Raw genomic sequence first — 16,450 nt, 5'->3', positions numbered from 1 at the left:
AGAGTTCTATTCTTTCTTTCAACAACTCCATTTTGCTGTGGAGTTCCAGGAGCAGAAAATTCCTGCTTAATTCCATGGTTTTTGCAGAACTCTTCCATTATTAAATTCTTGAACTCAGTGCCATTATCACTCCTTATGGTTTTCACAAAATCTTTGACCAATTTATCCAGATGTTTGACATGATCAATCAAAATAGATGCAGTTTCACTTTTTGTGTGCAAGAAATACACCCATGTGTATCTGGTGAACTCATCCACTATGACCAACGCATATTTCTTCTTTGCAATAGACATGACATTCATTGGACCAAATAGATCAACATGTAGTAGATGATAAGGCTCAAGAATTGATGATTCAGTCTTGCTCTTGAATGAAGATTTTCTTTGTTTGGCCTTCTGACAAGAATCACAAAGGCCATCAGGAGCAAATACTGACTTTGGCAGTCCTCTCACAAGATCTTTCTTGACTAGTTCATTTATATTGTTGAAATTTAAATGAGAGAGTTTCTTGTGCCAATTCCAGCTTTCTTCAATTGATGCTCTACTCATCAGACAGATTGCAAAACCATCAGTACTTGTTGAAAGATTAGCTTCATAAATGTTACCATGCCTGTATCCTTTTAGAACAACTTTGCCTTTGGATTTACTCACAACTTCACAGTGTTCTTCAAAGAAATCAACATGATAACCTCTGTCACAGATTTGACTTATACTCAGCAGATTGTGTTTAAGTCCTGAGAACAGAGCTACTTCTTTAATGATGACATTCCCAAGATTAATATTGCCATATCCCAATGTTTTTCCAATGTTGCCATCTCCATAAGAAACACTTGGGCCAGCTTTCTCTACAAAGTCTGATAGCAGGGCTTTATTTCCAGTCATATGTCCTGAACATCCACTGTCCAGAACTAGAATATTTTTCTTGTTGTCCTGCAATCACAAAGACCACTAATGATTAGTTTTAAAGACCCAGACTTGCTTGGATCCTTTGGTCTCATTAAGTTTGTTAACATTTGCAGCGAATTTAGCATCGGAGTTTATGTTAACATTTTTCTTATCAGAACTTACACTATCAGACTTTGAATCAGAATTTACACTAGAAGGAACAATGGAAACTTTCTTTAAAGAAGGTTTTATTTGATAATAATCATAGTACAAACTATGATATTCCTTACAAGTATAAATGGAATGTCATAAACTACCACAATGAAAACAAGGATTTTGTGGTTTATATCTAACAGACTGACTCTTAACTCCTGATTTTGAAGGTAAGGAGTTTATGTTCTTATTCTTCGTGCAAAAAGAAGCCAGATGGTTAGAACTTCCACAGTTATGACACGTTTTCCTAGGAGCATCAGGAACGGGCTTATAATCATTGCTTTTATTCACACCTTCCTTTCCATTCCTATTTTTCCTAGGTGATTTTACCTTGTTTGCATTCTTAACATCTTTCAGCTTATGCTTAAGCTGCTTCTTAGTCATTAAGTGTAATAACCCCCAAAATTTTGAACTTTTTGTAACCCTTATGAATAGTGTTTTAGCTGAATGAGAAAACTTTTCATGCCACACTATGTAGGGGTTCTGTTATGGATATTCTGAGATTTTATTAGTACTCTATATGGTATATAAGTGTATGTAAAGATCGTCAGAATCCAATTCCGAACACTTTGATTTTTCCCGGAAATCCACTAGATACGGAAAGAATTGAGTATAAGGTAACATGATAAAAAGGATTTAAATTAAAGGATTATAAGAGAGGATCATAAAAAGGAATATAATGTATTGAGAAAGGTTAAGGGAACCTAAGTAATAAGATCCCGGGTATGATCCCTCAAACGATAGACGAAAACGAAAGTTAAGCGAACCGTATAACAGATCAGCGGTCATTAGGCAAACAATTAGGAAGTTAATCAAAGGGATTAGAGAGGATGATGTCACCCAACCAATGAGAAGAGGACAAGGAGGGAAAGATGACATCATAGCATGACATAAGCATGACATGGGAAGGAAGGAAATGTGGTGGATTGTTAACCACACAAAACCAAGGTTAAATTGGTAATTAACCTAAAATAAAACAAATCTAATTTCATCCACCAAGCCAAACAAATCATTTATCATCAAAACAAAATTTTATTCTTCATCACCAAGGCTTGCTCTCGGCTTTTTTCAACTTTAAAGGGAAGAATTTTCAAAACTCAAGATCAAGGCTTCCTAAATTGGTAAGATAATTCCCTAGTCATCCTTATGAATATTTATGGCTATCTTATGAGTTTAAGCCTTCAATTCTTTCTCAATATTCTTCAAGAAATCAATGAAGAAGACAATAAATAGTGATTTCAAAGTTTTTAACTTGATTTTTTCTTGTTTTCCTTTAAGATCCAAGCATCCCTAAGACTTCTCAAGGCTTCTTAAGGCTTCCTAGCTACTCCCACCACTTCAAGGAAGGTATATCATCTCCAAACCCTAGCTTTAATTTGTATATTAGGTTGATTATGGTTGTGAGGGTAAAGAGTAGCTTGAAACTTGTTTGTTTAAGAGTTTGGGTTGGAATGGTGGTGATTGATTTGTTGAAATCTTATGATTTGGTTAAAGAATGTAGTATAGTTTAAATTCAAGTCTTTGGATTAAGTAGATTGATTATAATGAGTTGATTTGGGGCTGTTGTAATGTAGTTTAAATGGAGGTTTGTTTGGGTTGTGAATTGGGGTTGAATTGTGATGGTTTTGGAATGGTTTAAATTTGGGAAATCGCGTAAACATAGCCGTCGTAATGTCCGATTTACTTTAGACTACTTTTGTTCATAACATTAGGACCCGAGAACCCCCTTCTAGATGTTGACCATTGCCATGTTTAGATAGCTCATGTTACGAGCTTCGTTTTGATATGTAGTTCGTTTGATTCCGATGTACGGTTTAGGAGAAACGACCGTTTTAAGTAACGGCGTTTCGCGAACGAAACTTTTCCCCTCGCCTTACTTTGAAACATAGGTTAAAGACCAAAATGGGTTAATTAAGGTATGAAACAATTATGTTAAGAGTGTTAGGCATTTGGTAAGACACTCGCGAAGGAATCGCCTTAAAACTCGTAATGGTTAAATTATTAAAAATGGTGGAGCCGAGGGTACTCGAGTGACTTAAGAGAATCAGTAAGCGCAAAACAAGCGTTAGAGTCTAAGTTAGTTAAAATATAGATTTACAAGTGACTTTGGTTTAATTCCAACTTACTTGTTGTTTATAGTTTACCAGACTCGTCCCGAGCCTTTTATCATCCCCAGTCGCTCAGGTAAGTTTTCTACCCGTTATACTGTTGTTGTGATGTATACACTTGTATATGCATTATCTTGTAATAGATGCATGATGGTTATATTAGCAAATTCTTGCGATATATTGTAGCATGTGATATGGTACATATGCATGCCTGTTTCGTATTCTTGCCATATATATCTGTTGGTTCAGTTGATAATACCTATACTAGAGAATAACGGTAATTTGCATATACCCTTAGTATAGGGACCCAAAGGTGAAAACATTTTCTAAAACCGGGAGTCGAGGATCCCGAGTAGATTTTATATATATATATTATATATATATATATGGTTATAATTTTCAAAGCTATTAATCGAATAAGGTTTATTCGATAACTTTATTTTATTAATGAATATTATCTTGAATATTCATTCGAGGACTTATGACTCCTTTATATTATTTATTGAATATTACTTGGATATTCATTTGAGGATGTATGACTCCTTTATTTTATTTAATGAATAGTATTTATAATATTCATTCGAGGTATTATGACTCCGCTTATTATTTATTAATATTCTTTATTTATTAAAGAATAATGTTCGATAATCAAACTTACTTTTGATATTCAAATAAAGATATTACTTTCGTATAAGTATATCTTTAATTATTTACTATTCATTTCAAGTATAAGTTTTCCAACTTCTACCTCAATTATTCTTTATGGGAATATTATTTAAATAATAATATTCAGATATTTCTTTATATTGAGACTGATTTACTTTATTAAATCGGCATTATTCCAAACACTCTTTAAAGTGTTTTCAAGTCTTTAAAATGATTTTCAAAAGTTAGAGCGGATCCCAAAACTCATTTTTATATTTAAGATCTTCCTTTTAAAAAGGAGATTTAAATACTCGCTCAAAACCGGAGGGATCCGACTCTGTGGTGTATTTTATATTCGCAACAAGGTTGATTGTCTTGATAAAAGAATTTTTGATTACTTACCCAACACTCGGGAAGTAAAATTCTTGGAACAAGTTAATCCATTAACAGGCATCGCCTGGGAAATATCTGTGAGTTTTCCTTTCCAACTAGATACGACTTCTTGGTGGAGCCGTATCAACAAGTTTCTACTTGGGGAAAGTGGGGACGAGCTTTACGTTTCAGAGTCATGGATTTCATCTGAACTAGGAGTGGCGTAAGTGGCCGAGTAGCGCCGGTCCAGCCTTATTATATTGGCCCAAATGGCCTGGAAGTTCCGCTAAGGCGGTTCATTCCTTAGGAGTTCAGTGTTCGGTTGACAAGTAAATCCGACAGGTTCTCCTCTACATGTAGAAAATGGTGGGGTTGTACTACTACGACTGATCATCGTAAGTGGTCTTCCTGGCGCGGCAAACTCCCGTAATGAGTTCATCATCCATTTGGATAATTCTGCAACACTACCCGTAGCATTTCGATCGAAAGGCTACTAATGGGTGGTTGCCGAAGCATTGACAGGGTCAAACAGTTTTATTGGTGTATCCATTGAATGAAGTATCTCGTAACTTCATTTCTTTTCAAAATATTTCAAAGATCAAATATTTTCAAGTTTTATTTGTGGTCTCATCTATGGGATGACCACTTGAATCTTATTATACTTTGAATAGTAGTAGTTCAAGTAGATTTCTAAAAATGGTATAAGTATAGTGAAGTAATTGGTAACTTCATCTTCTTTTAAAAACTTATATCCACTAAGTAATTACCTTACACATGATAAAGGATTCTAGTAAGTATCCATTTAGATACTTGTATTATTGTTATCACTATATATTATCTTGCGAGCTGTAAGGCTCACTCTTTCTTTATTTCTTTATCACACAACAACAGTTAGGAAAGATGGCCAGACTCCAGCAGACCCAGCGCAAGCGCGTGGGATGCGTTCCGCGTCTTCCCGTTGATGTTGTAGCTGCTATAGCTGCAGAGGTAGATCTATTGATAGATCAGGCATTCTACTTTTGAGAATCAATTATGTATAATTATAACTTGTGGCAGATAATGGCAATTAACTGTAAATTTATCAAGTAATCATTTTGGGTTGTAATAACTTTTAATTGGGGATTCAAGGACTTGTACTTATTTCAATTTCATCTCTGAGACTATAACGGGTGGTGGTGTGTGTTAGTGTGGGGTCACAGCTTGAGGTTATTTATTATTAATTAAGTGAAGTGATATTGTGGAAAGAAAGACCGTGACGACCCGGATCCCTGACCCCAGATCTGGGGGTGTTACAGAAATGGTATCAGAGTTAAGCGTTATAAACCTCAGAGATGATGCGACGATATAATAACAAACTCACAAAGATAATAAGAACTCTTGCCAAGTTCATGGTCGGACTACTTAAAGTAGTGCTGACAGTTAAAACCCTTACGGGAACCCTTATAAGTATCATGATAGTAACTTAGCTCGTTTAATGTGTAGGCGCCTGAGATAGAGGACCCTGAGATGTTCGAGCGTGAGCATGATGAGGCACTGCTAGATGTTGAGGATCAGGAGGAGCCTGAGATGGAGGAGGATGAGGAGGACCCCTCAGAGGAGTCAGAGACGGAGGTCATTGCTATTTCAGATGAGGAGGACCCCTCAGAGGAGTCAGAGACAGAGGTCATTGCTATTCTAGATGAGGAGGACCCGGATGAGGTCTCAGTAGCTGAGGAGCGTGTCGGACCTATGGTAGTGTATGCTGGTACCCCTTTACCCACACTTCTGGTGGTCAGAGCTCCTACCCCTTCACCACTATCTTGGATCCCTTATGATGACAGCTCAGAGACCCATACTTCCGAGCCTAGGCAGACTGAGGAGGCACCCCCAGCGGCTCCGGATTCACCACCTCTTGACCCTGCGCACAGGCAGTCTTCGTTAGCCCACGGCTATATTCAGGATGTACTGAGGACCCGAGTGGCTGTTGCCGAGGCCCGACTGGATGAGGCCAGGAGGGAGTTGGATGCGGAGAGGGCGGGCAGGCATACCCGAGCTTATGAGACTAGGGCTTCTATACCCCGATCCTTGAGGAGGGAGCTTACGGGGATAGAGCTCACGTCCCGAGCGAGGCTCAGATCGCTCCAGGGGGACAGGCATGGTAGGATCTCCAGGCGGCAGGCCGACTATATCTTCCGTCGTGCGATGGAAAGGGTATGGGAGCTGACCCGCTCCGGTGTGTGATTCAGGGTTGACGATGGAATAGTCTAGTTGTCTAGTTAGCCGAGGCCTTAGTAAGAGCCAATTTTCCGGGATAGTTGACTTGTATATAGCATCCCTTTTTCTGACTAGACAGATAGACTCTTGTGTATCACTTTTGGGACAGATGGCTGTAGCACTGTTGTACTTTTGACCAGATCAAACTATGTATTTCTCGCACTATGTATATATTTGTTTCCTTTCAGTTCAGCTCCTTAGTGGCGAGATTACTGTTTTTATCATTATTATTACTGCACTTCTTATTAGAACTGTCATAATGTAATAGAATTGCGAGATACGTTCTCCCCATTATAGAGCTGTGCAAGGCACAATGTTGTATATGATTGTGACCTAACGTTGAATTTCCCAATAATATTTTTTTTATCAGAATCATGCCGCCAAGAAAGATTGGAACTAGGGAGAACCCTGGATCTGAGGACCAGGGAAGCCATAATCAGGACAATAGGAACCAGGAACACAGTGAAGAGGAAGATGAGGATTATGTGGAACAGGATGACTCCCTGTATGAAGAGGAAGAGGAAACCTATGATGTTGAGGGATTTGAGATAGAGGCTGAAGAAGGAGAAACTGAGGTTGAGCAACCAGTACCAAACCCAGGCATGGATCCCATGGGCCAATTCATGCAACTACTAAGGCAGAACTTGGAACGTCAACCCAACCCACCCCCTCAAGGAAATAACAATGTTGTGGCAAACTCTTTCAGGGCTTTTAAGTCCCTTAAGCCCTCTGAGTTCCACGGATCAGCCGACCTAGTTGAGGCAAGGGCATGGTTAAAGGAAATGGAGAAATCCTTTGAGATTCTGAGTATCGATGAGGCACAGAAGACTGTATTTGCTACCTACCTTCTGAAAGGAGAGGCTAAGTACTGGTGGGAGGCCAAGAAAAACATGGAGACAGATGCTATTATAACCTGGGAGAGATTCAGTCAGTTGTTTCTGGGAAAGTATTTCCCGAGGTTTATGGAAAACCAGATGGAGCTCAAGTTCTTGGAGCTAAAGCAGAATAACTTATCTGTAGCAGAGTACGAAGCGAAATTTACTGAGTTATCAAGGTTTGTGCCAGAGTTTGTGAGCACCGAGGAAAAGAAAGCTAGGAGGTTTCAGCAGGGACTGAAACCGTGGATTCAGAATAGGGTGGCAATCCTTGAGCTTACGGATTATGCCACTCTGGTGCAAAAGGCAACGATTGTAGAAGCCGGAAGTGAACAGATGCAGAAGGAAAGGGAGAAGAAGGGAATAAAGAGGAAAAGTATGAGCATGGGTGGAGGTTCCACAGGAAGGAGCTTCCCAACTAGATTTAATCGAGGAGCAGTGTCCCTACCGGGAAAGAACACTGGGTTTAAGCGGCTAATGAGCGTGAGTGTGAGCCAGAGCGGCCAGAAGTCAAGAATGTCCTATTCCAACCAGTCTCGACCCTCATTGCCAGCCTGTAACACTTGTGGAAGGATGCACACCGGGGAGTGTAAGGGAAAGCCAGTAACCTGCTTTAAGTGCGGACGGGAAGGTCACTATTCTCACAAATGCCCTTCATCAGCCCCTGCCGTCATTCCAACCACCACTTGTCATCAGTGTGGACGCCCAGGTCATTGGAAGAGGGAATGCCCAATGAACAAACCAGCAGCTTCAGGAGCCAGCAGGGCTGCCTCCAATAAGCCACCTACTGCGAGGACTTTCAACATGACAGTCCAGGATGCTATGAAAGACTCAGATGTGATAACAGGTACCCTTTCTCTAAATTCAGTCAGTGCAAACGTTTTATTTGATTCGGGAGCAACTAAATCTTTTATATCAAGGGACTTTGCGCGTAAATTAAGACTTAAAGCTGAACCCTTGATAAGACCCTTACAAGTAGAAATAGCCAATCATGAAATTATTCCTGTTAACCAGAGTCACCCAGCCTGTGAGATAGGCATAGGGGAACAATCTTTTAGTGTTGATCTGATCCCTTTTAAATTAGGGGAGTTTGATGTAATTTTGGGAATGGATTGGCTATCTAGCAATGATGCTCAGATAGACTGTAAAGGGAAGAAAGTTAAGTTAAATATCCCAGGGAAGAAAGAAGTTATATTTAGAGGAAAGAGGCAGACGCAGAAATTTTTGACTATGGCCCAGGCCAGAAGGATGCTATGAAAAGGAAATGAGGCCTACCTAGCCTATGTGGTGGACACGCAGAAGGAGGTGCCCAACTTACAAGATATTCCAGTAGTCAACGAATTTGAAGATGTATTCCCACAAGACCTTCCGGGATTACCACCCGATAGAGTGATTGAATTTGCTATTGAGTTGGCCCCAGGGACGGCGCCAGTTTCAAAAGCACCTTACCGGTTAGCCCCGTTAGAAATGAAGGAATTAGCTATCCAATTGCAGGAACTCTTGGATAAGGGTATGATAAGACCTAGTGTGTCTCCGTGGGGAGCACCAGTTTTATTTGTTAAGAAGAAAGATGGGAGCATGAGGCTGTGCATCGACTATCGAGAGTTGAACAAGCTAACCATAAAGAACAGGTACCCATTACCTAGAATAGACGATCTGTTCGACCAGCTAAAGGATGCTGTTTATTTTTCCAAGATTGACCTGAGAACTGGATATCACCAACTAAAGATTAAACCCGAAGATATTTCCAAAACAGCGTTCCGTACCAGGTATGGGCATTATGAGTTCTTGGTAATGTCCTTTGGATTAACCAACGCCCCAGCGGCTTTCATGGATTTAATGAATAGAGTATTTAAGAAGTACTTGGACATGTGTGTGATAGTTTTTATCGATGATATTTTGATCTACTCCAGGACTGAGGCAGAACATGCAGAGCATTTGAGGATAGCTCTAGGAATACTCAGAGAGGAACAGTTGTATGCCAAATTCTCGAAGTGTGAATTCTGGCGGAATGAAGTACAGTTTTTAGGACATGTGATCAATAAAGAAGGAGTATTGGTCGACCCCTCCAAGATAGAGGCGGTCTCAAATTGGGAAAGGCCAACCACACCCACAGAGGTAAGGAGTTTCATAGGATTGGCTGGCTACTATCGTAGATTTGTACAGGACTTTGCGAAGATCGCAACCCCTTTGACACGACTTACTCGTAAGACAGAGAAGTTTGAATGGACGGAGAAATGCGAGAACAGTTTTCAAGAATTAAAGAAAAGGTTGGTAACGGCCCCTGTGTTGGCATTGCCGGACGGAAAAGGAGATTTTGTGATATATAGTGACGCGTCGCACAAAGGATTAGGGTGTGTGCTTATGCAGCACGGTAAAGTGATTGCGTATGCATCGAGACAACTGAAGGAATACGAGATTAGATATCCTACCCATGACCTTGAGCTCGTGGCAATAGTATTTGCCTTAAAAATTTGGAGGCACTACTTGTATGGAGAGAAGTGCGAGATTTTCACAGACCATAAGAGCCTCAAGTACATATTTACGCAGAAAGAGCTCAACATGCGCCAGAGGAGATGGTTAGAACTAATCAAGGACTATGATTGTGAGATTCTCTATCATCCGGGGAAAGCCAATGTGGTGGCTGATGCCCTTAGTAGAAAGGAAAGACTCAGAATGATAACGACTTCGGAGGAGTTAATCAGGGATTTTGAAAGAATGGAAATAGAAGTAAAGGTAACCGGAACCGGAACTGAAAAGCTATTTGAGATATCAATGCAGCCAGAGTTATTAGAAAAGATTAGATTATGCCAAGAAAGAATAATGAACGAGGGCAGAGAGTCAATGATTGGAGAGGAGGCCCATACAGAGAAAGATGATAAAGGGATAATGAGGTACTCTTACCGGATTTGGGGTCCAAACGTTCAAGAACTTAAAGATGAGATTTTGGATGAAAGCCATAGTTCAAGGTATTCCATTCACCCGGGAAGTACCAAGATGTATAGGGATTTGAAGGAATATTACTGGTGGCCCAACATGAAGCGGGATGTAACAGAATGGGTAAACAAATGTTTGACTTGCCAAAGAGTAAAAGCAGAGCACCAGAGACCCAGTGGACTTTTACGACCCCTGGAGATTTCCGAATGGAAATGGGAACAGATAGCGATGGATTTTGTTGTAGGCTTGCCAAGGACGAAAGCCAATCATGACGCCATATGGGTAATTATAGACCGACTGACAAAGTCAGCCCATTTCATTCCTATCAATGAGAGATACACAGTCGATAGACTGGTGGACATTTACCTTAAGGAAATAGTGACGCGACATGGAGTCCCAGCGTCCATTGTCTCAGACCGAGACCCCAGGTTCAACTCCAGATTTTGGAGGAGCTTTCAAGAATGTGCGGGGACCAAGTTAAATATGAGTACCGCGTACCATCCCCAGACGGATGGGCAGAGTGAAAGGACCATCCAGACACTAGAGGATATGTTGAGAGTCTGTACAATAGACCTTAAAGGAAGTTGGGATGACCACTTGCCGTTGATCGAGTTTTCTTATAGTAATAGCTTTCATGCTAGCATCGGAATGCCGCCTTATGAGGCCCTGTACGGAAGAAGGTGTCGATCTCCCTTATACTGGGATGAAGTAGGAGAGCGGAAGATGCTCGGACCCGAAGTGGTCCAAAGGACCAAAGACATAGTGGATCTTATTAGAGGACGGCTTGTAGCAGCCCAAGACAGACAGAAGAAATATGCAGACTTAGCCCGAAAGGACAAGGAATATGAAGTCGGGGACTTAGTACTGCTAAAGGTATCCCCTTGGAAGGGATTAATGAGATTTGGAAAGAAAGGAAAACTAAGCCCAAGATACATTGGACCTTTTGAGATATTAAGACGGATTAGAAAGTTAGTTTACGAGCTAGCCTTACCCCCTAACTTGCAACAAGTTCATAATGTGTTTCATGTGTCAATGCTAAGAAAGTATCATCGGGATGCCAGACACATAGTAGAGTACGAGCAGGTGGATATGCAACCAGATCTGACGTACGTGAAGAACCAGTAAGGATTATAGATAAGAAGGAGCAGGTGCTTCGGAGCAAAGTGATCAAGCTAGTCAGAGTACTATGGCAGAATCATAATGTAGAAGAATCAACTTGGGAACTAGAGAGCGCAATGCTAGAAAAGTAGCCCCATTTGTTTTCTATTTGATTCCGGGACGAAATCCTTTTAAGGAGGGGAGACTGTAATAACCCCCAAAATTTTGAACTTTTTGTAACCCTTATGAATAGTGTTTTAGCTGAATGAGAAAACTTTTCATGCCATACTATGTAGGGATTCTGTTATGGATATTCTGAGATTTTATTAGTACCCTATATGGTATATAAGTGTATGTAAAGATCGTCAGAATCCAATTCCGAACACTTTGATTTTTCCCGGAAATCCACTAGATACAGAAAGAATTGAGTATAAGGTAACAGGATAAAAAGGATTTAAATTAAAGGATTATAAGAGAGGATCATAAAAAGGAATATAATGTATTGAGAAAGGTTAAGGGAACCTAAGTAATAAGATCCCGGGTATGATCCCTCAAACGATAAACGAAAACGAAAGTTAAGCGAACCGTATAACAGATCAGCGGTCATTAGGCAAACAATTAGGAAGTTAATCAAAGGGATTAGAGAGGATGATGTCACCCAACCAATGAGAAGAGGACAAGGAGGGAAAGATGACATCATAGCAAGACATAAGCATGACATGGGAATGAAGGAAATGTGGTGGATTGTTAACCACACAAAACCAAGGTTAAATTGGTAATTAACCTAAAATAAAACAAATCTAATTTCATCCACCAAGCCAAACAAATCATTTTTCATCAAAACAAAATTTTATTCTTCATCACCAAGGCTTGCTCTCGGCTTTTTTCAACTTTAAAGGGAAGAATTTTCAAAACTCAAGATCAAGGCTTCCTAAATTGGTAAGATAATTCCCTAGTCATCCTTATGAATAGTTATGGCTATCTTATGAGTTTAAGCCTTCAATTCTTTCTCAATCTTCTTCAAGAAATCAATGAAGAAGACAATGAATAGTGATTTCAAAGTTTTTAACTTGATTTTTTCTTGTTTTCCTTTAAGATCCAAGCATCCCTAAGACTTCTCAAGGCTTCTTAAGGCTTCCTAGCTACTCCCACCACTTCAAGGAAGGTATATCATCTCCAAACCCTAGCTTTAATTTGTATATTAGGTTGATTATGGTTGTGAGGGTAAAGAGTAGCTTGAAACTTGTTTGTTTAAGAGTTTGGGTTGGAATGGTGGTGATTGATTTGTTGAAATCTTATGATTTGGTTAAAGAATGTAGTATAGTTTAAATTCAAGTCTTTGGATTAAGTAGATTGATTATAATGAGTTGATTTGGGGCTGTTGTAATGTAGTTTAAATGAAGGTTTGTTTGGGTTGTGAATTGGGGTTGAATTGTGATGGTTTTGGAATGGTTTAAATTTGGGAAATCGCGTAAACATAGCCGTTGTAATGTCCGATTTACTTTAGACTGATTTTGTTCATAACATTAGGACCCGAGAACCCCTTGCTAGATGTTGACCATTGCCATATTTAGATAGCTCATGTTACGAGCTTCGTTTTGATATGTAGTTCGTTTGATTCCGATGTACGGTTTAGGAGAAACGACCGTTTTAAGTAACGGCGTTTCGCGAACAAAACTTTTCCCCTCACCTTACTTTGAAACATAGGTTAAAGACCAAAAAGGGTTAATTAAGGTATGAAACAATTATGGTAAGAGTGTTAGGCATTTGGTAAGACACTCGCGAAGGAATCGCCTTAAAACTCGTAATGGTTAAATTATTAAAAATGGTGGAGCCGAGGGTACTCGAGTGACTTAAGAGAATCAGTAAGCGCAAAACAAGCGTTAGAGTCCAAGTTAGTTAAAGTATAGATTTACAAGTGACTTTGGTTTAATTCCAACTTACTTGTTGTTTATATGTTACCAGACTCGTCCCGAGCCTTTTATCACCCCCAGTCGCTCAGGCAAGTTTTCTACCCGTTATACTGTTGTTGTGATGTATACACTTGTATATGCATTATCTTGTAATAGATGCATGATGGTTATATTAGCAAATTCTTGCGATATATTGTAGCATGTGATATGGTATATATGCATGCCTGTTTCGTATTCTTGCCATATATATCTGTTAGTTCAGTTGATAATACCTATGCTAGAGAATAGCGGTAATTTGCATATACCCTTAGTATAGTGACCCAAAGGTGAAAACATTTTCTAAAACCGGGAGTCGAGGATCCCGAGTAGATTATATATATATATATATTTTATATATATATGGTTATAGTTTTCAAAGCTATTAATCGAATAAGGTTTATTCGATAACTTTATTTTATTAATGAATATTATCTTGAATATTCATTCGAGGACTTATGACTCCTTTATATTATTTATTGAATATTACTTGGATATTCATTTGAGGATGTATGACTCCTTTATTTTATTTAATGAATAGTATTTATAATATTCATTCGAGGTATTATGACTCCGCTTATTATTTATTAATATTCTTTATTTATTAAAGAATAATGTTCGATAATCAAACTTACTTTTGATATTCAAATAAAGATATTACTTTCGTATAAGTATATCTTTGATTATTTACTATTCATTTTAAGTATAAGTTTTCCAACTTCTACCTCAATTATTCTTTATGGGAATATTATTTAAATAATAATATTCAGATATTTCTTTATATTGAGACTGATTTACTTTATTAAATCGGCATTATTCCAAACACTCTTTAAAGTGTTTTCAAGTCTTTAAAATGATTTTCAAAAGTTAGAGCGGATCCCAAAACTCATTTTTATATTTAAGATCTTCCTTTTAAAAAGGGGATTTAAATACTCGCTCAAAACCGGAGGGATCCGACTCTGTGGTGTATTTTATATTCGCAACAAGGTAGATTGTCTTGATAAAAGAGTTTTTGATTACTTACCCAACACTCGGGAAGTAAAATTCTTGGAACAAGTTAATCCATTAACAGGCATCGCCTGGGAAATATCGGTGAGTTTTCCTTTCCAACTAGATACGACTTCTTGGTGGAGCCGTATCAACAAGTTTCTACTTGGGGAAAGTGGGGACGAGCTTTACATTTCAGAGTCATGGATTTCATCTGAACTAGGAGTGGCATAAGTGGCCGAGTAGCCCCGGCCCAGCCTTATTATATTGGCCCAAATGGCCTGGAAGTTCCGCTAAGGCGGTCCATTCCTTAGGAGTTCAGTGTTTGGTTGACAAGTAAATCCGACAGGTTCTCCTCTACATGTAGAAAATGGTGGGGTTGTACTACTATGACTGATCATCGTAAGTGGTCTTCCTGGCGCGGCAAACTCCCGTAATGAGTTCATCATCCATTTGGATAATTCTGCAACACTACCCGTAGCATTTCGATCGAAAGGCTACTAATGGGTGGTTGCCGAAGCATTGACAGGGTCAAACAAATTTATTGGTGTATCCATTGAATGAAGTATCTCGTAACTTCATTTCTTTTCAAAATATTTCAAAGATCAAATATTTTCAAGTTTTATTTCTGGTCTCATCTATGGGATGACCTCTTGAATCTTATTATACTTTGAACAGTAGTAGTTCAAGTAGATTTCTAAAAATGGTATAAGTATAGTGAAGTAATTGGTAACTTCATCTTCTTTTAAAAACTTATATCCAGTAAGTAATTACCTTATACATGATAAAGGATTCTAGTAAGTATCCATTTAGATACTTGTATTATTGTTATCACTATATATTATCTTGCGAGCTGTAAGGCTCACTCTTGCTTTATTTCTTCATCACAAAACAACAGTTAGGAAAGATGGCTAGACTCCAGCAGACCCAGCGCAAGCACGTGGGAAGCGTCCCGCGTCTTCCCGTTGATGTTGTAGCTGCTATAGCTGCAGAGGTAGATCTATTGATAGATCAGGCATTCTACTTTTGAGAATCAATTATGTATAATTATAACTTGTGGCAGATAATGGCAATTAACTGTAAATTTATCAAGTAATCATTTTGGGTTGTAATAACTTTTAATTATGGATTCAAGGACTTGTACTTATTTCAATTTCATCTCTGAGACTATAACGGGTAGTGGTGTGTGTTAGTGTGGGGTCACAGCTTGAGGTTATTTATTATTAATTAAGTGAAGTGATATTGTGGAAAGAAAGACCGTGACGACCCGAATCCCTGACCCCGGATCTGGGGGTGTTACATTAAGCCTATGTTTACTTCAACTGTCTTTTCCTGTTTTAGTTTGTCAGAAGTTAATTCCTCTTTAACTTCTGATTTCTCATTATCAGACTTTATAGTTACAAACTTAACAGGTTTTAATTTTGGCTTTTGCTTAACAACAGGCTTAATTTCTACAGTTCCTTTATCATTCTTATCCTCTCCATAACCTAAGCCCTCTTTCCAATTTTCACTACTTAGCAAATTTTGAGTTGTTCTGCCAGAGTTAGTCCAAGTCCTGATAATCTCTTTTTCCTTTTCTAACTCAGTTTTTAGAGATTCATTCATTTTTAGTACTTCATCCCTAACATAAAAAGCATCATCTCTATCCTTCTGAGTTTGATGGAACATAACTAACTCTTTTTCTAAGAAATCATTTCTTTTCTTAAAAGCAAGATTTTCAGAAGTTAATCTTTCACATGTTAAAGTTTGATCTCTATAACTAACAAACATGGTTTTAAGATATCTTCTCAACTCATTAATATCATCAATATGAAAAGCATAAGTAGTCTGAGGTACCTTTATTTCAGCAGCTTCAGAACTGCTCTCAGCACTTTCTTTATCAGCATTTGCCATCAACGCATAGTTCTCCTCACTTTCAGAGTCTGAGGCGTCTGTCCAGCTTTTCTTCTTTATGACAAGAGCCTTGCCTTTGTCACCCTTTACTTTCTTGCAATCAGGAGATATGTGGCCTTTCTCACCAGAGTTATAGCATTTGACATTGGTATAATCTCCTCTATCAGACTTTCCTCCTCTGCCCTCAGATCTTCTGAAATTCTTCTTATCAGAACTTGTGCCTTTCCTGGAAAACT

This window comes from Apium graveolens, chromosome 7 (assembly GCF_009905375.1).
Source record: "Apium graveolens cultivar Ventura chromosome 7, ASM990537v1, whole genome shotgun sequence".
In the NCBI taxonomy this organism is placed as follows: Eukaryota; Viridiplantae; Streptophyta; class Magnoliopsida; order Apiales; family Apiaceae; genus Apium; species Apium graveolens.
The sequence above is the reverse complement of the archived record's forward strand: the minus strand, read 5'-3'. Positions refer to the sequence as shown.